General features: G+C 49.0%; 2 long non-coding RNA genes across 4 annotated transcripts in view; one reads left to right on the forward strand and one right to left on the reverse strand.

Moving 5' to 3' along the window:
• Positions 1-6,598: 6,598 nt before the first annotated feature.
• LOC149121822 (uncharacterized) lies at positions 6,599-18,030 on the reverse strand. The gene is made up of 4 exons (XR_016222711.1): positions 17,671-18,030; positions 17,219-17,349; positions 15,170-17,081; positions 6,599-7,249 (listed from the first exon to the last, which is right to left on the reverse strand). It is a non-coding gene; the product is annotated as an uncharacterized LOC149121822 (long non-coding RNA).
• Positions 17,399-23,512, forward strand: part of LOC149121823 (uncharacterized) — a 39,309-nt gene continuing 33,195 nt past the window's right edge. Inside the window, exon 1 of one of the 3 annotated variants that reach the window (XR_016222709.1) lies at positions 17,399-17,551. This is a non-coding gene — a long non-coding RNA (uncharacterized LOC149121823). The remainder of the gene's footprint in view (positions 17,552-23,512) is intronic. The other 2 variants (XR_016222710.1, XR_016222708.1) reach the window with 2 other exon arrangements.

A 23,512-nucleotide genomic window follows, 5' to 3' on the forward strand; every position in this document is an offset into this window, starting at 1 on the left:
GTTTGTAACAGAGAAAAAAAATATTTAGGGCATTATTAAATGTAATAAGCCTTTTGTGTCTTTATTAGGGAGGCTTATAGAGGGCTTTTGAAAATCATTCTTTATCCCAGAGAAAACTCCCAAGAAACAGGTGAATCCAGCGGCAAACAGCCTGCAGGTGTCTTCTGATAGAGGGCAGGATGTTTAGGTTATGTTTATGTTACTACCAGTTCCTTCTGTCTGGTAATGACCACTGCTGACTTCCAACCCCAGAATCCCTGTCCAGCAGGCAATGAGAATCCTGGACAGTAGAACGTCAAGACATTGCTTCATCTTCAACATGGCACTGAAGCTATAGCCCAATCTAAGCCCTAGAAATAGGGGAAAAGATGATGTTCTGGACCATGGGGACTGCTACTGATCTCGAATGTTAGGAACTGACTGGGTCCCTACCATCAAAGTGGATCTTGTGGATAGAGTCAGAATGCAATGGGGTTTCTTTTTTCTTTTTTAATATTTTATTTATTTGAGAGGTAAAGTCACAGACAGTAAGAGAGAGAGACAGAGAGAAAGGTCTTCCATCTGCTGGTTCACTCCCCAAACCGCCGGAGCTGCACCGATCTGAAGCCAGGAGCTTTTTCCAGATCTCCCACATGGGTGCAGGGCCCCAACCACTTAGGCCATCTTCTGCTGCTTTCCCAAGTCACAACAGAGAGCTGGATCAGAAGAGGAGCAGCCAGGACTCAAACTGGAGCCCATAGAAGATACTGGTGCTGCAGGCAGAAGACTGTTAACCTTCTATGGCACAGCACTGGCCCGTGATGGAGTTTCTGATCAAGCCACTCCTTGAACTGAGATTCAGTGAGAATAGCACATACTTAGAGTAAGGAATCAGGTATTCATGTGACCAAGAAAGAATAAGAGCAACAAGCAATGAGGTGGAATTGTTTCAAGAAAACCTTGAGAAGTCGGTGATCCACAGCCAGTCAGGCTCCACCAAAGGGGAGAAGAATACCCAAGTATGAGTGCACGAGTGCTGGAAGGGCAAGCTGCCAAAGCAGCAGTAGATGCTCTGTCTTAAAGGCTAGTTCACATTTCTCAAGACAGCATTATAAACAGAAGAAGAAAGTCCCAGAAGAAATGGTGGAACAGTTGCTTTTGCTGTTATTCTAGGAAAAGGAAAGCTTTTCTTAGCAAGCCACAAACCTCAGAATCCACAAAGGAAAACCATGTCAAATTAATTATATAAAAATATTGCAACAAAGCATCAGTAATGATGAATGACGCACAAATGACAAACTTGGAAAAATATTTGTCTAGCCTATGCCAACTACTAATTTCCTTAGGATATAATTAATCAATAGGTACTGATGACAAACCAATGGAAATCCAGACCAATGACAACAAAGACATTAAATTGCTTACAAACATCATTCTGAACAAGCAAACTCCACTCACTGCTATTTAAACAAAACATAATTTTTGTTTTCCTAAAAGCTTTCTCTCTTCAGCTACTCCCCCTCTCCCCCCACCCCCACCAGCATCCTTTAAAAATAAAGATTTATTTATTTATTTGAAAGGCAGAATGAGAAAGAGAGAGAGAGAGAGAGAGAGAGAGAGAGAGAGATTTCTTCCATCTACTGATTCACTACCCAAATGGCTGCAACAACCAGATGTGGGGCAGGTGGAAGCCAAGAACTGGGAACCCCATCTGAGTCTTCCATCATATGTGATAGGGGAGCAAGCACTTGGACCATATTCCACTGCCTTTCTGGGCCCATCAGCAGGAAGCCAAATTGGAAGTGGAGTAGCTGGAACTCACACCAGCACTCCACTATGGGATGCCAGTGTTGCCAACATTGAGGATGGTAGCTTAATGTGCCATATCACAACACTGTCCCCTCACCTGTATCCTTTAAAAGTCAGGTAGTTTAATGTATCAACCCAGTTTCATGAGTTTTCAGTCAGTCATTAAAAAATCTTGTCCCAGTTCTTACATTTTTGTCATGTTCATAAATGAATCCTCAATCTCCTATTCAATAAAACTTCAATGTCACGTTCAGTCCCCCTGTTCTCCTCCAGCACAGGCTAGAAGGGGGCTGTTCTGCCCCCAAACCCTCCTTCTCTGTGAATGACAGGGAGGCAGGGAGCAGCACTCTTGCCTAGGCCAACACTGGCCCCTTCTCTTGGTCATCACCATCTCTCTCTCTCTCTAACACTGATTGATTGTGGTTTCCACAGATGGGGATGGTGGCCAAGGCCAGCCCTCCAGGACAAGGAAGCTCCTATCAGGGGCTTGCTCTGCTGTCATGACCCCAGGAGCTCTGGCTGCAGCCTGACCTCTTTCTTACCCTGCATCCCCAGGTCAATCTCGGGGACAGTAGGGCCATTGCACCTGTCTTTCCTGATGACGCCTCCTGTCTCTGCACCCTCCTTTCCCCATTCCAAGTGGACTTTTCTTGCAGTGAGATGGGAGGTAAGAAATCCTACCTGCTGTGGTTGCTATCTTGTTCATGGCATGCATTTTGAAGCTTAGGTCTTCAAGGCAAGAAGTGAGTGTGTTAGTATGCGCTAGCAGGTTTGAGGCACAGGGTAAGAGGCGGTGATAGGGAGAAGGCTCCCTCCCATGCTCCTTCCAGTCACGACAGCTGGGTTACTACCTTCTCCAAAGGAAACACAGCCTTAAAGTGCAAGTGCTGTTTTAGTTGGCTGGCGAGTGGCCTTGAAAATAATACTGTGATTGTCACCTGCCTCCTTCCCTGTCTCTGTTAACCTTTTGTCCAATGGGAAACACACAGGAGTCCCCCAGCCTCACTTCCAGTTTGTGTTTACAGAGAAATCTGTGTGCACACTTGCGTCAAGCTCAGTGCACAAACAAGAGGATGTGAGAAAGCCTGCCCCTGCCTAGAAATGTGGTTTTATACAGAGTCCCCAGGAGACTAACCTGGGAGGAAATTCTACCTCAGGTGCACTTGGGCAATAGGGCACCTCCAGGTGTTCAGGCCTTGAGGCTGTCAGCCCTCTAGGACTGACCACAGTGCTGAGGGGGCTGGGTGAACTGTGGCCGTCAGTTTCATATCCTACAGAGTGCTGTCCATTGTCTGCAGGGGTGTGGCACCTTGGGCCTGGCCCCGCTCTTTACCTTCCTTTGACTCTGAGACCATGGAAATCTTTTTGGTACTGTGGCTTAGAATACCAGGGACTAAGACTGCTTCCCCTGGGACCTGGCCCTGAGCCCTTGTCCCTGGGGCTCCATCCCTTCCTCACTCAGTTCAGCCAGGGCCCTGCTCTACCCGCCCCATAGCCTTCTCTTCTCCTGGAGCCAGGGGCTATCTCTCCTCGCCTTATTCTTCTCAGTCTTTCTGAGAATGAGCCCCTACAGTTACCCTACCCTTGTCTCTCTGCAAGCTTCTGTGTAGGTCTGCATTCCACATTTGGGCAAAGCTGCCTCCGAGACAGTGGGGCAGCCAGGATGCCATGAGCTGGGATGGGGGTTGCAGAGGAGATAAGAAAAAACAGACAGATGGAGAGAATACGAGTTAGACACTTAATACAAGGGAGTATTTCGTACAAGTCTTGTCCCTGTGCCACGCTTCCTCAAGGCTAGAATTCCCATCACACCGGGAGTGTCTTCTCGCACTGGGATGTAAAGGTGAGTTTCCCAGAGCTAGGGCCTGCCGGCCTGACGTCACAGGTGGCTGTTCTGCATGTCAGTCTCAATATGAGTCAGGTTCCAGACTCATCCTGGTGGGGAGGAAGGGAGTCTTATTTCAAAGACACCTACTCCTGAGGTGGCTGAGTTCATCTGCGAATCCATGTCCTCCTGAGCTTTCTCTTTGGTTGGACGCACAGGTGTGCAATAGTCAAATAACTGGACGTGAGTAACTTGCCTAAGCACACAGTCAATGGGGTTTAAATGCTCCTTTTACATGATCCTTTCAGCTTGTAGCCTCGCTGCTATCCTTGATTCAGGATGGAACTTTTCTATGAGTAGGCAAGTTACAGCATTATCTATTTCTGCAATCTAAAGGGCTCAAAAATCTCACCCCAAAGAACCAGAACTCTTCTCTATCTACCTAACACTCCTATCAGAAATTCTACTAGTTCACTGTTTGTTTATTTCCAACTGGCAATGTCTCTGGGATAGTGAATGTATCTGTTTAAAAAGGCAAGTATCATCCTTGGGCAAGGGAATGCTTTTACGTGACATGATTTTATCTGGTTGCATCTAATTGGAAAGGAGCAACTAATGTCCTGACTCTGCTAATGTTCTGAGGAATGTGCAGAATAATGACTGGGAAACTGGGGTGTAAATGTTATACCCGCAGTCTTGTGCTTGCAGCTATCTAATGAGGCCCGATATCGCTTTTTAAAGGAGCCATAATTGCAGTCAAAGACAAAATCAACTATTGGGATTGCATCAAATTGAGAAGTTTCTGTACTGCAAAAGAAAGTCAGGAGAGTGAAGAGACAACCGACAGAATGGGAAAATATATTTGCAAACTATGCAACAGATAAAGGGTTAATAACCAGAATCTACAAAGAGATCAAGAAACTCCACAACAACAAAACAAACAACCCACTTAAGAGATGGGCCAAGGACCTCAATAGACATTTTTCAAAAGAGGAAATCCAAATGGCCAACAGGCACATGAAAAAATGTTCAAGGTCACTAGCAATCAGGGAAATGCAAATCAAAACCACAATGAGGTTTCACCTCACCCCGGTTAGAATGGCTCACATACAGAAATCTAACAACAACAGATGCTGGCGAGGACGTGGGGAAAAAGGGACACTAACCCACTGTTGGTGGGAATGCAAACTGGTCAAGCCACTATGGAAGTCAGTCTGGAGATTCCTCAGAAACCTGAATATAACCCTACCGTTCGACCCAGCCATCCCACTCCTTGGAATTTACCCAAAGGAAATGAAATTGGCAAACAAAAAAGCGGTCTGCACCCTAATGTTTATTGCAGCACAATTCACAATAGCCAAGACCTGGAACCAACCTAAATGCCCATCAACGGTAGACTGGATAAAGAAATTATGGGATATGTACTCTTTAGAATACTATACCGCAGTAAGAAACAACGAAATCCAGTCATTTGCAACAAAATGGAGGAATCTGGAACACATCATGCTGAGTGAAATAAGCCAGTCCCAAAGGGACAAATACCATATGTTCTCCCTGATTGGTGACAACTGACTGAACACCAAAAAGGAAACCTGTTAAAATGAAAAGGACACTATGCGAAATGGTGACTTGATCAGCATAGCCCTGAGTGTTAATGAACAACTTAATACATTATCCCTCTTAGTAGTTTTTTTTTGTTTGTTCTACTTAATGTGACTGGTTTAATTCTGTAATTAATACACAGTTATTCTTAAGTGTTGAAATTTAACTGAAATGTGATCCCTGTTAAACATAAGAGTGGGGATAAGAGAGGGAAGAGATGTACAATTTGCGACATGCTCAGGCTGACTTGCCCCAAATGGTAGAGTTAGAAACATACCAGGGGACTCCAATTTAATCCCATCAAGGTGGCATGTACCAATGCCATCTCACTAGTCCAAGTGATCAATTTCAGTTCACAATTGATCATAGTGAAAGGACTAAGAGTCAAAGGGATCACATAAACAAGACCAGTGTCTGCTAATACTAACTGATAGAATAAATAAAGGGGAGAGTGATCCAACATGGGAAGTGAGATACTCAGCAGACTCATAGAATGGCGGATGTCCTAAACAGCACTCTGGCCTCAGAATCAGCCCTAAAGGCATTCCGTTCTGGCTGAAAAGCCCATGAGAGTATTTCAGGCATGGAAAGCCAAGACACTCTGGGAAAAAAAACAAAAAAACAAAAACAACACCTAAATGAAAGATCTCTGTGAGTGAGATCCCAGTGGAAAGAACAGGTCTTCAAAGAAGGAGGTACCTTTCTCTGAAGGGAGGAGAGAACCTCCACTTTGACTATGACCTTGTCTAAGCAAGATAAGAGTTGGAGAACTCAAGGGGCTTCCATAGCCTTGGAAACTCATGACTAGTGCATAGGGAGATTACTGATGCCATAAACAGGAGTGTCAATTTGTAAAGTCAACAACAGGAGTCACTGTTCACTTACTCCTCATGTAGGATCTCTGTCCTTAATGTGCTGTACATTGAGGCTTAATGCTATAACGAGTACTCAAACAGTATATTTCACTTTGTGTTTCTATGGGGGTGCAAACTGTTGAAATCTTTACTTAATGTATACTAAACTGATCTTCTGTTAAAAAAAAGAAGAAGAAATTAGCAATTCCCAACTTGACTCTCGCTGGGATTAAACATAACAGTAGGTCTGATCTGATTTCATCATCATTTAAAAAATCATCTATTATTTTTCACTTTATGTTTCTGTGTGGGAGCAAACTGTTGAAATCTTTACTTAATGTATGCTAAACTGATCTTCTGTAGATAAAGAGAATTGAAAATGAATCCTCATGTGAATGGAAGGGGAGAGGGAATGGGAAAGGGGAGGGTTGCGGGTGGGAGGGACGTTATGGGGGGGAAGCCATTGTAATCCATAAGCCGTACTTTGGAAATTTATATTCATTAAATCAAAGTTAAAAAAAAATAAAGGAGCCATAATTAAACAACACAGAATCTTCCTTCATTGATGAAAATCCGTCCTTCCCCCATGTCTGCTCCTCAGCGAGGAGTCCCTCCCTGGTCTGCAGAGTCCTCCTGGCAGGGATTTGTCACTTCTGCCACTCTGAGACGCAGCTGCGGCAGGGCTCAGAAGTCACATCTTGACATCTTGTAGTAGGCGTCGTACTTGGCTGGGTGGTTTGGTTTTTAACCACTTTGCTTGATGTGTAGGCCCTTTGCTAACTCCCCTGAATAGTAGTAAAGCCAAAAACAGAGAGGGTTTAAGAACCCTTACTGGAGACTTGATGACAGCAGTGAAGAAGGGCATTCCAAGCACGAAAACTGAGCACTGTACCTGGGCTACGGTGACCCCTGCGGTGCAGGACCGCACGTCCTCCAGGGTTTCAACAGTAGCCTTATCCACCTCCGTGGCAAAGGCTGCCCACCTTGTCTCACCTGGGTCATACCTCACCACCAACAAAAGATCACCTCCAACAGTCCAGTTCTGTCCTTTTGAAGAGAACCTACCAAATTGTTAGATGCAGCAGTTCAGCATCTCACTTCTTAGATGAAACGGACAAATTCATAGAGAACTACAAAATTCCCAGTCTGGCTCAAGAAGAAACAGAATAGCTGAGTAGACCTGTGAAAAGCCAAAAAAAAAAATGCCATTAAGATTTTTTTTTAACAAAGAGAAGCTGAGGCTCAGATAGCTATACTGCTGATTTTTAGCAAATATTTAAGAAAGAAGCACTCTCAATACTAAAAAGCAAAGCAAAACAGAAAGAAACTCTCTTAGAAAGTAGAAGAGGGTAGGGTGAATGTTTAGCTTAGTGGTTAGGGTACCATATTGGAGTGCCAGCTCCAGCTCCTGACTCCAACCTCATGCAAATGTGGACCCTGGGGGCCAGCGGCAATGGGCTCCAATGATTAGGTTCCAGCCACTCATGTGCGAGACCTGGATGGCATGCCCCGCTCCCAACTGTGGTCCAGAGCAAGGGACCCCTGGGGCATTTGCTGAGGGAATTAGCAGACAGGAATCTCTCTCCCCCACCCCACCTCCATGTCCCACATCAGTTCCATTTGCCTAAAAGTTCTAGAAAAGACAAAGTGATAGAGACAGAGAGTGGATGGGGTTGGGGACTGACTGCAGATGACATGAGGGGATTTTGAGGGTGATGGATGAGTTCTAAGGCCCAATGGTGATGGCAGTACAAGCGTATGCATTTCATCGAGTGTGCAAGTTTTACTGTAAATAGTCTAGTGGCGTACAGTCTGAGGTACCGTGCTCATTAACCCTGAATGGAAGAGTCTATAGCTACATTCCACATTCTCTGCCCGCTACCCCACCTCCTCCATCTGAGTCACTCGCTGGGCCTCTCATCCTGCAAGGTCACGCTGACTTAGCAAGTCTTTCATTCACAGCTCTGGCCAGTGCCCGTCTAAGCCTAGGAGCGAGGCCTGTCCCAGGTCCCAACAGGTTGTTTCAGGCCTGTGTGTGCCTGCTTGGCCATTAGATAATATTGCAATCTAGCAGGTTTCAGTCTGTGATTTGTCTTCATAATCTTTTGCTCTCTTATAGTCAGGGTTTTGATTTCATGGTTGACTTAGTGACTCCGAAATGCCTCTACCTGATCCTACAGATAACCTCTACAAAGAGAGTGACGTCTGCAAGTTGGCCTAGGTGCATCACACAGAGGTCGCCTCTGAAGCCCAGCACTGGCCTGGAGAGCTGCCACGGTCCCTGCTTCAGGTCACTTCTGGCCCAGGAGGTTTGGGCACTGCCCCATTGAAGGATCCCTCCCTCTGCTTCTCCACCCTTCTCTCCTGGTGGAGACGCACTGGGGGAATGCTCACTCTCCCCACCTGTTCTCAGTTGTCCTTCCCCTTCTATGTTACAGGAATTTTCTCAACGTCTAACCCTCCTGGGTAATTGGGAGCTATGGAGGAATACCATGAGTGGTTTTGTCGTAGTGGACACTTGTCCTGTATCCTAGGTATCTCTAATGCATCAAGAAGAAATAGTTATTAAAATCTGACCAATATTATTAACCAGTCATCTTGGTGACGGGTAGCACAAATGAAAATAGACAAAGTGAAAACACTATTTAAAACAATTTTATTGTTCCAGGTCGTAAGGAATGAATACTAAAATAGTTATCAGGGACATTTTAGAGGTGGAAAATTTGAGAACTTAGTAGAAAGGGAGAAAAAATACTCCCAAGATATCGATAGCCACCATTAAAATTGGAAAGCACGGTTGCATGCTTGGTGACAGTGGCAGGTGGGAGTAGTAAGGGAGGAGGCTTACCGGTAAATTTGGTTTTAAGTGACCCTAGCTTGAGTAACCATGGGCACCTCAGGCAAAAGTAGCCAGAATGTGTTCAGGAGAGAAGTCAGTGACTTGAGAGTCAAGGAAAGAAAGTACCAGGAGAGAGGCTAAAGGGGAAAGAGGCCAGGGGGACAGCGCCGGCCCCTCATGCAACTTTTAAGCCCTTGGGCTGCATATCTTTCTTTGTCTTGACCTCACTTGGCATGAACTTTGGCCCTATTCAATCTTCTGCGTGAGATCATTAGTTCACCCTCAGATATTGTTGCCTCGGGCTGTGTCAGATAAACATGCCTTCAAGGTCGGACCAGAGCCATCTGGCCTCCTGTGGCTGCCTGGTGTGGGTGGCACTGCCACAGGGCCCACTTGTGAGCTGGAGCAGCTATGGACAGCATCCAGCACACCTCCTGTTTGTAGAAACTCACCCTGGGGAACCACAGGTAGGAAAATAACTCCTATTAAAAACAGTGCTTTGGCAAACAAAAACATGAAGAATGCAGCCAGCCAGAGATGGCATCAACACTGGGCAGTGCGTGTCTTTATAAAGGAAAGGTGATTTAGAAGTCATCTCCTCGGTAACGGAGAGGTCACAGGGAGCAACACCCCCTACCCTGCTGCCTCCTTCTAAGAGACGGCCCTCCCGCCGCTCTGCTACCTCGGTGGCCGTGAGTGGATGATGTCGCTTTGACTCCCTTGGCTGATCTGTCTGAGCAAACAACAGGTGTCTGACCCGAAGTGATCCAGTTTCCAGTGTGGGTATTCACTTCCTCTGGCTGCTGTAGCAACGGGGGAGGGCCGGGGGGACTTAAAACCAGGGAAAACTGTCTTCTCCAACAGCCCTGAGGCTGCGTCTGCAACCCAGGAGCTGGCGGCGCTGTGATCTGGGAAGATTTCTCGCTCTTCTGGCTGCCGATGCGTCCCTGCCGTCGCTGCCTCTGCCACCCCGCGGCCTGCTCCTTGGGTGTCTTTTGTTTCTGTGCCGAAGTGTGACCTCTTTGTCTGAGGATACCGGTCACGGTCTCAGGATCATCTAAGGATATCGGTCATGGTCATGTTGCATTTGGGGCCCACTCCCATCTAATATGACTCCACCGTCATCTAATGACATCTTATAGGTCACACCTATAAGGAGTAGGAGTCAGGATTTGGACACGTCTTTCTCTGAGACACAGTTCTGCCCCCAGCGCTGCGTCAACCTTTTCCTCTTGAGAATGTGAATGAAGAAACACGCTAGGAACTAACCAGCTGGCTGTGGGGTTGGAGGTACAGCGGTGTGATAACCCTGATAACCCAGAGTTGGTGCGATAACCCCGAGTCTGGGCCATGCCACTGAGAGTCCTGTGCAAGCCGGGGTTACTCGGGGGCATAAGAGAGGCAGCGTCAGGGAGGGTCAGGGAGGGTCAGGGAGACTGGAGCAGCCACGGGGTGGGGGTGGGGGGCAGGGACCCCAGCAGGGTGACGATGCTTCTGAAGCTGCTCTGCTCTCTCCTGACTTCCCACCTCCAGTCCCCCCACAAGCAGCTTTCGGAAAATGGCGCTAAAAGTTCAGTTTGTGTTGGTGCAAAGGAAAGAAAAGAAATCCACGTCCATGAAGGATCTTCACGGAAAACGCATGTTATTAAACTGCTAAGGATTACAAAAAGTTTTGCTCCAAAACAAACTATCTCTTCGTGCTATTTTCCACAAAATGTCGATGTCCCCTGCATGGCAAATCTCCCCTTCTTAACAGCTCTAACAACTGGTTCCTTATGATGACAGGAGCTAAAGTGAGAGAGTCCAAGCATAGTCTTTGTTTCAGCCAGGAAGGATCGAGGGCCTGGAGACACGCGGAGACCCCAGCAGGGCCCCTGTTCCTCCTTGTCTGGCTGCAGGCAGTGGGAGACGACATTCCCATCAGCACCTTGGAGGAAGAGGAATAATTCCCCGCAGGCTACCAGGAACGGGTCCGCGCCTGCCCGGAAGGCACCGAGGGGCACACACTGCCTTTCTCCAGGGACTCCTGGAGTGCAGGCCAAGTCCTGAGCACATAGGCGGGTTAGGGTGTGCTGGCTCCTGCTTGCCTGCTGGCCAGTGTACCAGGGAGGCTGGTGCAGGGCTGCAATGGCACAGGCCGACGTAGTCAGGAGCCGCCTGCCCCATCTCCCCCTCAGCCAGCATGGAACTACACACTTCTGGTTTCCTGCCACGGGTGGATGTGCAGCCGTTGGGGCCCCCAAAAGGTGGGGAGGGGCTCATTCTGGAATTATTTTATACCCCATTCCCACTTGCTTCTCCCTTCCTGCTACCCTGCAAAGAAAAGTTTTGTGTAAATAAATAATTTGTCATTCCTGAGCTAATACCATCGATGCTTATTAAGAATTTCCTTATAAAATTCTCCTTCACTGTGAACGCTTCAAGGACTGAGAAATTAATGCTATTTCTAATTGAAGAGGAGAAAATGCAGAGAAAATGCAGGCTTCTGGTTGTGCTGCTCAGCCTCGGAGCCCCAGCGAGGTTTGATGGGAGAACGCAGAAGAAGGCGGCCTTGTGCAGCGCCCTCGTCCGTCCCCTGTATGTGAGCGCCCTGCTGGACCTGGCTGGAGCGCCTACCAGCTGAAGTGTTAGAGAAGCAGAGGACAATTAGACCGCGGAGTGCTGACCATTCACTGCAGATGATCTCATTTAATCCTCAGGACTACAATAAGTAGGCTTAACGAGTGGGGAACCGGACCCAGGAGGTTAAGGAGATTTCTGGTACTTGAATTTCCGGTTGAGCAGAAGCTCCAGGGAGATCAATCAATAGCACTGTTTGATTGCCTCAGCTTCTTCCTTTAGAAGGGCAGAGAAGCTTAAAAAAGTCAGTGCAGCCTTGAGATACAAAAAGTTAGGCAGCAGCCACGAAATGCTCACAAAGACTTTATGGGAGTGTAGAAAACTCTTTCCGTCAAAGCGCTAGCCCTGAAAAGCCAGATGCCCGAACGTGATAACATCTCTGGGTCACCGTCCTCCGCAAAGGGGCAAACCTAAGCCAACCAAAATGGAGCTGCTTTCCACATCTGGAGATAAACACATACCAAAACATCACACAGTGGTGGAGCTAACTACAGCCATATCTGCTTCTCTATATTTTCCTTGTTTTATGAATCAACAATTAATATTTATAATGAAAAATGCATTACAATTATTTTAAGGCAAGCAATTACCCCGAAGGTTGGGCTTTAGATAATCATGTCTTGGGCTCAGTCAAGGTCACAGACAGGGCTGTCCTGATTCATCTTCCAATTAAAAAAATTTATTTGTTTGAAAGACAGAATTACAAAGAGAAAAGGAGAGAGAGCGTGAGAGCTCTGTCTTGCATCTTGCATCTGTGTCGCTCCCCCACTCGCAGAGGAACGACACCGGACCCTGCGCTGTTCTCTTTCCCTGGTCCTTCCCGGGTTTGCTGCCGCTCCTCCCCCCCCCCCCGCCCCGCCTCGCCTCCACAGAGGGGTGGCACCCCCGCCGCTTCCCCTGCTTCCGCGGAGGAGCGGCACACTGTCGGCCGGCTCTCTCAGGGGTTCCTCAGATGTTCCTCCTGCATGTTGTCTCTCTCCTCCTTTATAGTCCTCTTCCACCAATCCCAACTCTGCTGGCATTCTCTCCCCATGCACTGAGCACACTGCTCTCCTCCAATCAGGGGCAGGATCAGCTCCTGCAGCTTGTTAGTCAAATTGGTGAGGCAGCTGTGTGGAAGTTGTTTACTCTCTCTCAGCGCCATATGGTGGGAGATCAGATGCATAGAATTAGTCTTAGCAGTTCCAGTAATTTAGTGTAGTCTCGGTTGCTCCCCACACATCTGCTGGTTCACTCCCCAAATGGCTGAAAAGGCCAGTGCTGGGCCAGGCCAAAGCCAGGAGCCAGGAGCTTCATCCAGGTCTGCCATGTGAGTGCAGGAGCCCAAGAACTTGAGCCATCTGTCACTGCTTTCCCAGGCAATTAGCAGGAAGCTGGATTGGAAGTGGAGAAGCAGGGTCTCAAACCAGGACCCATACGGGATGCCAGTGTGGCAGGTGGCAACTTTACCCTCTGTACCACAGCGCCGGCCCCACCCTCCAGTGTTAAAGTCCAAGAAACTGGGGCACAGGGGTGACCTCGAGTTCTCAACACTGCCCACCCACAGGAAGTCAAGTGCCCTTGCTACTTGGAAGAGCACTTGGAAGGGGCCTGGGGAAACATCTCCCCCCCAGGCATCCAACCATAACATTGACTGTGTCCCAGGCACTGGAAATACAAGGTCGGTAAGGCAGCATGGCTGAGCTGCAGGAGCCACAGTCTTCGGGAGGAGATGGTCAATTTCAGAACCGCGAGAGGAGGGCTGACGGGCAAGCGCAAGGTGCACAGGTGGCTGCTGCCCGGGTCAGTGGCTTATCCGTCACAGCCGTAAGTGCTATTCACCCATCTTACCCTCCTCTCTCAATACCTAAAGGCACAACCGAGTGGATGTGGCCTTGGTGTGGTGAGAGGTGAAGAAAAAGGCAGCAGACCCTGAGCCCCAGGCGCAGCACGTGCACAGAACCAGTGACGAAGGGAGGCGAGTTAGGGAAATTATACAAGGTGTGTGGTTGAAACGTAGCCAGGTTCCGTTCTGAAGGCTAAAAGGAGCTGCTGAAGCATGTAGGGCAGAGTGACAGTAAGGGCCAAAGTGAGTTTTAGGACCATAGCTGCAGGACAAGGCCCAGAGGCCGGGGAAGAGATGGCTCTGTGGCCTGGTCGTGGGGCATGGGAATGGTGGATTATGCCTTGGCCAAGGAGGCCAAAGATTTCTCTTCATGCCACCATCACACCATCACTGTCCCAGGGCCCGATCCTCGATCCAGGGTCACTCACTATACGGGCAGGCCTGTGTGTGTGTGTGTGTGTGTGTGCTCTGAGCAGGGCTCCCAGGGTGCGGTGCGGAAGAGTGCCTCCCCACGAGAGCTGCTCACGCGGAGGACAGTGTCCTGCTTGAGCCCCTGGCCACCCCCGAGGCGGCCTCCCTGAGCCCCTGGGCCCTCCCTCCACAGTTGAGCTTTCTGGACATCTTCTTTTCCAGTCCCCACCTCCAGCTACCTCTCCCTGCAGGGAAGGATGCTCCGTCCATTGGTGTCTGGCCCTTTCAGAAGCATCCTCAGGTTTCTGCTGCGAGGGGGAGGGAGGGGACCTAGACTAGAGAAAAGCCGGCTTGGAGAGGCTCTGTGATGAATGGTGTCCACTCCAAAAGATAAGTGCAAGTCCCTTCCTCTCCCCTGGCCCCCTGGACTGTGACGGTGCTCTTACAGGAAATTGGATCTTTGCAAATGTGATCAGGTTGAGGATCTCAAGATGAGGCCCCTTTGGGCCCTCAGTGACCTTGCAAGAGACAGGAGAGGGGCCGGCGCCGCGGCTCAACAGGCTAATCCTCCGCTTTGCGGCGCCGGCACACCGGGTTCTAGTCCCGGCTGGGGCGTCGGATTCTGTCCTGGTCTTCCAGGCCAGCTCTCTGCTGTGGCCAGGGAGTGCAGTGGAGGTTGGCCCAAGTGCTTGGGCCCTGCACCCCGTGGGAGACCAAGAGAAGCACCTGGCTCCTGCCATCGGATCAGCGTGGTGCGCCGGCCGCAGCGGCCATTGGAGGGTGAACCAACAGCAAAGGAAGACCTTTCTCTCGGTCTCTCTCTCTCACTGTCCACTCTGCCTGTCAAAAAAAAAAAAAAGGCAGGAGAGGGAGATTTTGAACTAAAAGAGACACACAGAAGAGGCAGGCATGTGAAGATGAGCACAAGGATTGGAGTGAGGCATTTGCAAGACAAAGAATGCAAAGGCCACAGAGCCACTGTTGCCTGGGGAGGGCGGGGGGGGGGGGGGGGAGTCCAGATCAACTGTCCCTCAGAGCCTCGGGAAGCAAATGACACCGCAGACGCCTTGATTTCAGGCTGCAGAACTGCGGGCATTTGTTCCAGCAAGAGCAGGAAACAAGCACACTGATATCCTGGGAACAATTTGGTGAGCGCATAGGGAGAGCTGACTCCTGGCACTGATTGCTCACCGGCGGGTTAGACTTCTGCTCCGGCCAAGGACAGGGAGGAAGAGTAGGTGCTGGGAGGATGGAGAGGAGCGAGCGGGTTAAGCAACGTGGGTTTCCTTCCTCGAGGGCAGATTCTTCCCTTGCAGATGCTGAGATCCCGAAGTGGACACACATCTCAGTGACGATCAGACCCGAGGCGCCCCGCGGCTCCTCTCCCCTGTCACATGGAAACTTACTGAACTGGTGCTTTCAACGACGGCATTGTAGAGCCTCGAGCATGAAGAGTGACAAGGTCCCGAAACCTGCTCTTCTGTCTTGAAACCAGCAGCGAGCCAAGTTTCAAGAATAAGGTGGTGAGTGCCAGGCACTCTGGGCGAGGCGGCAGATTGCCTGTGCGGCACGGGTGGCGGGAGTCAGGAAGGGAGGAGCCAATCTGAGCCCATCAGCTGCCTGCCAACTATCAGGGAGAAGGTGAACAGGTGGGAGGTTGAAGAGCTTTTGAGGACGTCTTTTCAAGGACACGGAGGTGTGTTGTGTTTCTCAAAATAGGGCAGTGGCGGGGAATGTTTGCCCCTTGCTTGCAGCTCATTAGAGGGGCTTAGAGAAAACCACCTTTGGAGAGCTTGGATTTGTATCCCCCCAGGCTTGCAGGTCAGTGGAACCAGTGCCTGCCTCCAGCTTCAAGTTGAACAGCGTGGTAGGAGCTGGCCACCTCTGGTGGCGGCAGGAGGAGAGATGGTTGTGCAGGGACGGCTGGGGACATGACTGTCCTGTGAGTCTTACACTGCATTTATGTCTCCGTCTTCATCCTTCTCACGACGTACACCTCAGAAACGAGTGTGGAAATACGGGTAGTTCCTTGCACGCTAATGAGAAGCAGGTTTGACCAGCGTTCTGTTCTGAACACTTTCTGATGGTCTGGATGACTTGACTGGATGTGAGAAGCTTGGTTTCACCCACCATAGGAGGCTACTTCCTGCCCAGGTGTCTTTCCATTGTTGCCAGGATTTTGACAGGCTGTGGCTCTCAGCTAAGTGGACTCTGTGAAGGGCAGCGATGCCCGAAGGACTTCTCCCAGCCTGCATGGGAGGGTGGGTGGCAGCCGTGGCTGTGACTGGGGACCCCGACTGTCTTTGTGTTTCCTCTGCTTGGCAGCTGGTCACTAGGTGGTGCTTCTCGTTCCATGACGGCGACCGAGAATGTGAGAGAACTTTCCTGCCATTTCTTCCTGAGCTGGTGCAGGGCAGATCCACAGGGCAGGTTTGAGAGGGGGCGGGGAGGTGAGACAGGAAAACATTGCTCTCTGCTTTTCCGACCGTGTCCATCATCCAGGAAGCTCACTGTGCAGAGTTAGCAGGAATAAGGGGATGACTGCTACATGACAAGCACCATGGCTCTTTTTGTGGTCACCTGTGTCACACTGTGTGCTCCACAGTGCCATGGAGCATGAGTCTAGCAAAAGATGCCAGGGATGAAGCAGTGGGCTGGTCGTCAGGGGAGACATAGCTGGAAGTCTCCACTCTCCCTGCATCCCACAGCGAAGTGTCCTGGGGCAGGGGGCCATCTTGGATGTGCAGTGTGGGGCTGTGTTCTGATGGTGGAAACTGCCCCCTGGACACCTTTTCTTTGTCCACGGCAGAGGTGGACAGCAGCAGCGTATCGCCATGGGAGGCTGCTGTTTGCAGAACTCCTCTGGCAGTACCGGTCACCCAGAGTGTGGAAACCTTGTGCCCACGTGAAGCTGCCCGGGGTAGGAGAGACAGGTATGGGAATGGTGTGACCCAGCCACCTGCTGCTGCAAGAAGCAGCCTCCCCTACCAGCTGGCCAGTGTTGGAGCAGCTAAGGACTAGCGCCTGGGGCAATGGCCGGCTCTTGGGACCTTTGTACCACGATGCAGGGCAGACAACAAGGGAGGGAGATTTTAGTGCTGGGCACCAGGGGGTGGGGCTGGGGGTGGGAGGAGAGGGGAGAAGGGAGAGGGAGGAAGGGGGATGTGTGAGGAGCAGACGGGAAAGTCTGTGGATGAGAGCCCCCAGTGTTTCTTTGCTTGGGTAGCCCAATGAGGACGCATCAAGCACCAGACTAAGAAGCCTGCCAAGCTCCAATCATGGCGCCAGCTGTCTCCTGCTGAGGTAGAAGATGAAGACCTGTTGGTTTAAGAGGAGAAACAAAGCAATGGTGTTCTTTCTCGAGTAGTAAAGGAAACCAGCCGTTCCAGCCCCGACATAGATTTGTTCCGTGTCATTGCTGTCCTGACACCCGTTTTTAGGCCTGGCACAGTTACCTGAAATCCAGTCGTATCTGTCACCTTCGGCCTGGTTAAAACGTCCTCTCCCTGGTGGTGGTTTGGGTTGGAGTCCATTTGTTTCTCATCCCACAAACTCAAACCCAGCACAGCTGCTGACCGTGATGAATCTACCAGCCCAAACCAGAGCTTGGTAAGTGACAGCCCGGCTTCTCAGGTGTTTCCTTTCAGGCAGCCACGCCTCCACCCCTGGTGACAGCGAATGGAGTGACGCCCCTGGACCTCCGTAAAGGCGTGGCCCCACACACCCTTCCCCGCACTCTGCACCGCCTCGCTGGCCTGTGTCGTCTCCCGGCAGCCTCTCTGGAACAGGTAAGTGACATTGTATTTCTTCTGTGTCATTGCATTTTGGTTTTACTTCCCCGTGTGTTGGACCCGACTCATCCCAACCCAACTGTCTCCCAGCCAGGACTCACACAGAGAGTGGTTACCTGGGGTTCTCTCTGCTCTCAGCAGAGACCTCAACCGTCAAACGTGCTGCTCACTGTGGCTTTGATTTAGAGCCAGGAAGTGATGTAGGCCTTAACCCTTTGGGAAGCACTTTCATTTGGAAATGATGTGTGGACAGTTTCTCATCCCAGCATTCTGTTTTGAAATAACCAAGGGTGGGCCGGCGCCGCGGCTCACTAGGCTAATTCTCCACCTTGCGGCGCCGGCACACTGGGTTCTAGTCCCGGTCGGGGCGCCGGATTCTGTCCCGGTTGCCCCTCTTCCAGGCCAGCTCTCTGTTGTGGCCAGGGAGTGCAGTGGAGGATGGCCCAAGTACTTGGGCCCTGCACCCCATGGGAGACCAGGAGAAGTACCTGGCTCCTGCCTTTGGATCGGCGAGGTGCGCTGGCCGCAGCGTGCCAGCCGTAGCGGCCATTGGAGGGTGAACCAATGGCAAAGGAAGACCTGTCTCTCTGTCTCTCTCTCTCACTGTCCACTCTGCCTGTCAAAAAAATAAATAAATAAATAAATAAGGGTGGAAAAGGGCTAACATGTGTATGGAAAGGCCACTCGTTACATCCGCTCTGCCATAGAATTCACTGGAATTAGTGCAGCCGTAGAAACAAGACTTCTTAACGCACGGGTGCTTGTGACACCCCGCATTCATTCTTGGGTGGAAAAGCGAGGTGCTAGACATGCAATTTCTTTGCCGTCAGTGGCGTAAGAGGAAAGGTGTTGCCGGGGTCCCTGTGTGAGGGTCTTGTACCTGGATAAAGTATTTTCAGACAGTATGCAGGAAACTGAGTGTGGCCCCATGCATGACAGCTGGGGCAGAGCCGGGAGATCTCACTGCTGTGTCCACCCGGAAAGGAAGTCCGACTTAAAACGGCAAACAAAACCTTTCACTCTTTCAAGCAAAGCCTGTGTTGGCTCCTGGCCTTTTGCGAGGATGTTGGTTCTGTCCTTTCGCCGGGCTTTTTTCCGGCATGTTTTCAGCTGTGTGGGAGCATGGGCTTTGGAGGAAGGCTTAGTTTGGGAGCTGGCTCCACCACCCCTGATTGCTGGCAGGAAGGAAGTTGCGTTATAAGACTGAGTCCCTGCTTACAAAACGGGGAGAGGGGCGCGTTCCTAGGACTTCCTGGGAGGAGGGCATCCCATGAACCTGGGGAAAGCCCTGAGCAAAGTGTCCAGTGGAGACTGACTGTCCAGCAAATGGCAGCTACTAACTACTACTGCTAGTTAATTTTTTATCTGCTGTGCTGATAGAGAAACATGTTGAAAGGGTCTTGGACACAACCAGGCCTAAGGAAATGTGTGTGTTCATTTGTCAGGCCTCTCTAGGGTAAGCAAATCAATACAGCTTCCAGATATGAATTGGCAAAAAGCTATTAGGTAGTTACCTTAAATAATAACCACTGCTGCAAAGGGAGTTAATGTAGCAATGCAAGTATTTCCATCCACGCACAATGCCTGAGAATCGGGAATCTGAGAGTGGCTGAGCCGGGCAGTGCCGCCCGAGTCTGTCCTGCAGCTTTCCTTAAGCTGTCAGCTGAGCCAAGAGTCTGAAGGGTTGAAGGGGGCTTGAAGATCCTCTTGGGGATGACCTGCTACCTTGGCTCTAGGTGGAAGGTCTCAGTTCCTTGCTGTTTGTGTTTTCTTTTTTTTTGTAGTCTTGTTTTTAAAGACCTATTTGAAAAGCAGAGCTGCCGGGGGTGGGGGGGGGTTCACTCCCCAAATGGCCGCAACAGCCCAGGCTGAAGCCAGGAGCTTCTTCTGAGTCTCCCACATGGGTACGGGGCCTACATACTTGAGCTATCTTCTGCTGCTTTCCTAGGGGCATTAGCATGGAGCTAGATCAGAAGCAGAGCAGCCAGGACGTGAACTGGTGCTCATGTGGGATGCCAGGGTTGCAGGTGACAGCTTAACTTGTTAGGACACCAGCCCCTGTTGTGTGTTTTCTTCTCCGGGTTGAGCATCCTCACAACAGGGCAGCCGGCTTCCCTTAAGTGAGTGGCCCAAAAGAAAGCAAGGACACCACCTTCTACAGCGCAGACCAGAGTCACACGTCATCACTCTAGTCCAGTCCTTAAAAGCCTGTCACTAAAGCTGAGTCATAACCCAGGGGTGGGAAATGAGGCTCCATGTCTTGAAGGGAAAGAATTTATGGACATGTGTTTAAAATTCCCCAAGAGAATAACCATGTGACTTACCATTCAAACTTGGCCTTGTGGGACTGAAAGATGATGATATTAGTAGCCAAGATGGAAGAAAAAGTGTAAGCTTGGGACCCTTTTGGGGAACCCAGGTGTCTGCCACTTAGGTAGAGCTGTCCCTGCAAGCTCTCAAGCCGCTAAGTCTGAGACCAACATGTGCACAAATATCTATGACAAGCAGACTTCCAAGCAATCATCTTGGCTTTCAGTGAGCTCAGTGAATCCTAGCACCCTGGTTATTTCAGGAACTCCAGTAGCCACCTGGCCTGAAAGGCTGATTGCCAGGCAAAATAAGAAAGTGTTCTGACGGAAAGACCAGCTTGCTTTTTCACTGTCCGGGACAGGAGCACCCTCCCCCAGGGGAGGGATGCAGGCTGGGATTCTGCCTTTGAGGGGTCTGCCCAAGGCATTGGGCTGCAGGCTCATCAACTTCTCATACTTAAGTTCAACTGCAGAGGCATGCCATTCGTTTCACGATTGGAAATGGTCTATCCCTGTCTCTTCTAAAACCCCTGAGTGCAGGTTCGGATAGTGATCTCCAGAGCTCCTCTAGAAATCTCATCCAGAGAACAGAACCTTCATGCGCAACCTACCTTTCAAGTGTCAGTTGGCAACTGGAGAACTCTGGGTGTTCACATCTCCTTGGGTGTGGGTTAGAGCTAACTGAAGCACCCGTCTCTCATACTATCTATGCTGAAATGCTTAAAGTAAATCTCAGACGGTCTAAAAAGTTCAGTAACAGGGCTCCTAAGCAACCTTCAGTGTTTAACAATTACATTAAAGAACTATCATTTCAAAGGGAAAATGCAAGTTACAGGCCAGAGAGATTGAGACCAGTAAGAACTTGTATAGAAATTCCTAGATAAAGCATTTCCCTAACACTATGGCTATAAACTATTTCATCCATCCATGTTTGTAAACAAACATGGTACATATTTAACTCTTGATTTAGGTAAGCATCATGACAGGGTTTACCTCAGTCAAGCTAATTATTCACCAATCCGTAGGGTTACCTTTTTTCCCTGAAGGACACATGAATTTCTCAGAGCATATTTCAGGTCTGCATTGTTAACTGTAATCGCCAGGCTGTACATCAGGTCTCCAGAACTTCTTTAAATTCTGTCGGGAAGTTTGTACCCTTTGACCACCATCTACCTTGCCCTGTATACCCCTCAGTCCCTGAAAACCACGATCACACTCTGGTTCTCGAAGTTTGATGTTAGAGTCCACTTTTTTGCATTTGTGAGTTTTTAGATTCCGTGCTACTAGCCACTAGTCTATTCTGTCTGAGTTCAATTTTTAATTTTATTTTTTAGACTAAGTGTGATCATGCAGCATTTGGCTTATTTCAGTTAGGATCATGTCTTCTAGGTTCATCTATGTGGTTGCAAATGTCAAGATTTCCTTTTCAAAGGCAGAATAGTATTCTATTGTGTATGGCTTATCTATTCATCTACCAACTGATACTTAGGTTATTTCCATATATTAGCTATTGTGAATACTGCTGAGAGTGAAGATAATCTCTGAGATACTGATTCCATGTCTTCTGGGTGTATATACGGATGAGGGATTATTGTATAAGATAGTTGTAGTTTTAGCTTTTCTGAGGACCCACTGTATTCTTGTAATAATGGTAATACTAATATACAATCCCATCAAAAGCTTGGCTTCTTCTACATATTTTTCAGCACTTTTTTTTGACATTTTGATTATAATCATTCACATGTATAAGGTGATGTTAAAATTTTGATTTGATGTTCTGTGTCCTAATTCATTTTCTGTTGGTATAAATGAATGGCATAGACTGAATACAGATGGTGTCCTTTAAAAATAATTTTTTAAGATTTACTTATTTATTTGAAAGGCAGAGAGACATGGAAAAAGAACTTTAATCTGCTGGTTCACCCCCAAAGGGGCCACAATGCCTGAGGCTAGGCCAGGACGAAGCCAAGAGCGAGGAATTCCATCTGGTCTCCCCTGTGGATGGCAGGGGCACAAGTGCTGGCGCCATCCTCTGCTGCTTTTCCAGGTGCATTAGCTGGGAGCTTGGTGAGAAGCGGAGTAGCTGGGACTCGAACCAATGCTCTGAAATGGAATGTCAGCATTGCATAGAGGCTTAACCTGCCGTACCTCACCACTGAACCCCAGGTCAAATGTCTAGCTGGTTTTGAAGACTGGAAAGTTCAAGATGGGACTGCAGTATCTGTCTAGGTCCTGGTTGCTGGTGCAGACTCCCAGCAGAGTGCCAAGGTGCCATAGGGCATCATGTGATGAGAAAGAACATTCTAGCTCAGGTCTCTCCTCCTCTTCTAAGGCCACCATCCCACCGCAGTAGGGTCCCCCTATTATGGCCTCATTTAGCTTTCATTACCTTCCAAAGGTGCCACCTCCAAAAATAACCCAGCATTCAGCTTCTACAGTACCTCACCATAGGGATTACATTTCAACATGAGTTGAAACCATAATGTTGAGTACTTCTTCATATACCTGTTTGCCATTTGAATGTGTTATGTGGGAAAATATCAGATCCTTTGCCAAAGCAGGTTGTACTTTGCTGGTAAGTTGTAAGAGGGTGCTTCAAAAAGGTTGAAAAAGTTAATTAAAAGACAAGTTCAGGAGTGGGCATTTGGTGCTCTAGTTAAGTCACCACTTGGGACACCTGCCTCTTGAGTTGGAGTGCCTGGTTTGAGTCCTGGCTACTTTTCTTCTCATCCCGCTTCGTGTTAATGCACACCCCTGGAGGAGGCCAGAAATGGCTCAAGTGCTTGGGCACCTGCCACCCACATGGGAGACCGGGATTGAGTTCTGGCTCCTGGCTGCAGCCCTGGATGTACAGGCACTTCAGGAGTAAACCAGCAAAGTGAAAAATCTGCATCTGTCTCTCTGCCTTTCAGATAAAGTGATAATGAAGAAAACTGAAGACATTTACTTTAGTTCAAAAATACTTAATCCATACATAAGTTCTTCATAATACAAATTTACCATGAACTTTTTGATGTATCCTTAGGAATTTCTTATTTTTTATATTATCTGCTTATTGGATATATAATTTATAAAAATTCTCTGCAATCCGGCCGGCGCCGCGGCTCACTAGGCTAATCCTCCACCTTGCGGCGCCGGCACACTGGGTTCTAGTCCCGGTCGGGGTGCTGGATTCTGTCCCGGTTGCCTCTCTTCCAGGCCAGCTCTCTGCTGTGGCCCGGGAGTGCAGTGGAGGATGGCCCAAGTGCTTGGGCCCTACACCCCATGGGAGACCAGGAGAAGCACCTGGCTCCTGCCTTCGGATCAGCGTGGTGCACCGGCCGCGGCTGCCATTCGAGGGTAAACCAACGGCAAAAGGAAGACCTTTCTCACTGTCCACTCTGCCTGTTAAAAAAAAAATTCTCTGCATTCATGGGATATCTTATTTTGACTGTTTGCTGTATAGAAACTTTGCTTTGAAGTGGGTCCATTTGTTTTTGTTTTCTTACCTGTGCTTTTGGTGTGATATCAAAAGTCACTACCAGGTCTAACACAAAGAAATATTTCCTCCATATTTCCTTCTGGTAATTTTACAGTTCAGGCCTTACATGTAAGACTTTGAGTTAATTTTTGCATATGGTAAAAGAAGAGTCCAATTTCATACTTTGGC

Source organism: Oryctolagus cuniculus, chromosome 16, assembly GCF_051225735.1.
Source record: "Oryctolagus cuniculus isolate XC-2025 breed Fujian yellow rabbit chromosome 16, ASM5122573v1, whole genome shotgun sequence".
In the NCBI taxonomy this organism is placed as follows: Eukaryota; Metazoa; Chordata; class Mammalia; order Lagomorpha; family Leporidae; genus Oryctolagus; species Oryctolagus cuniculus.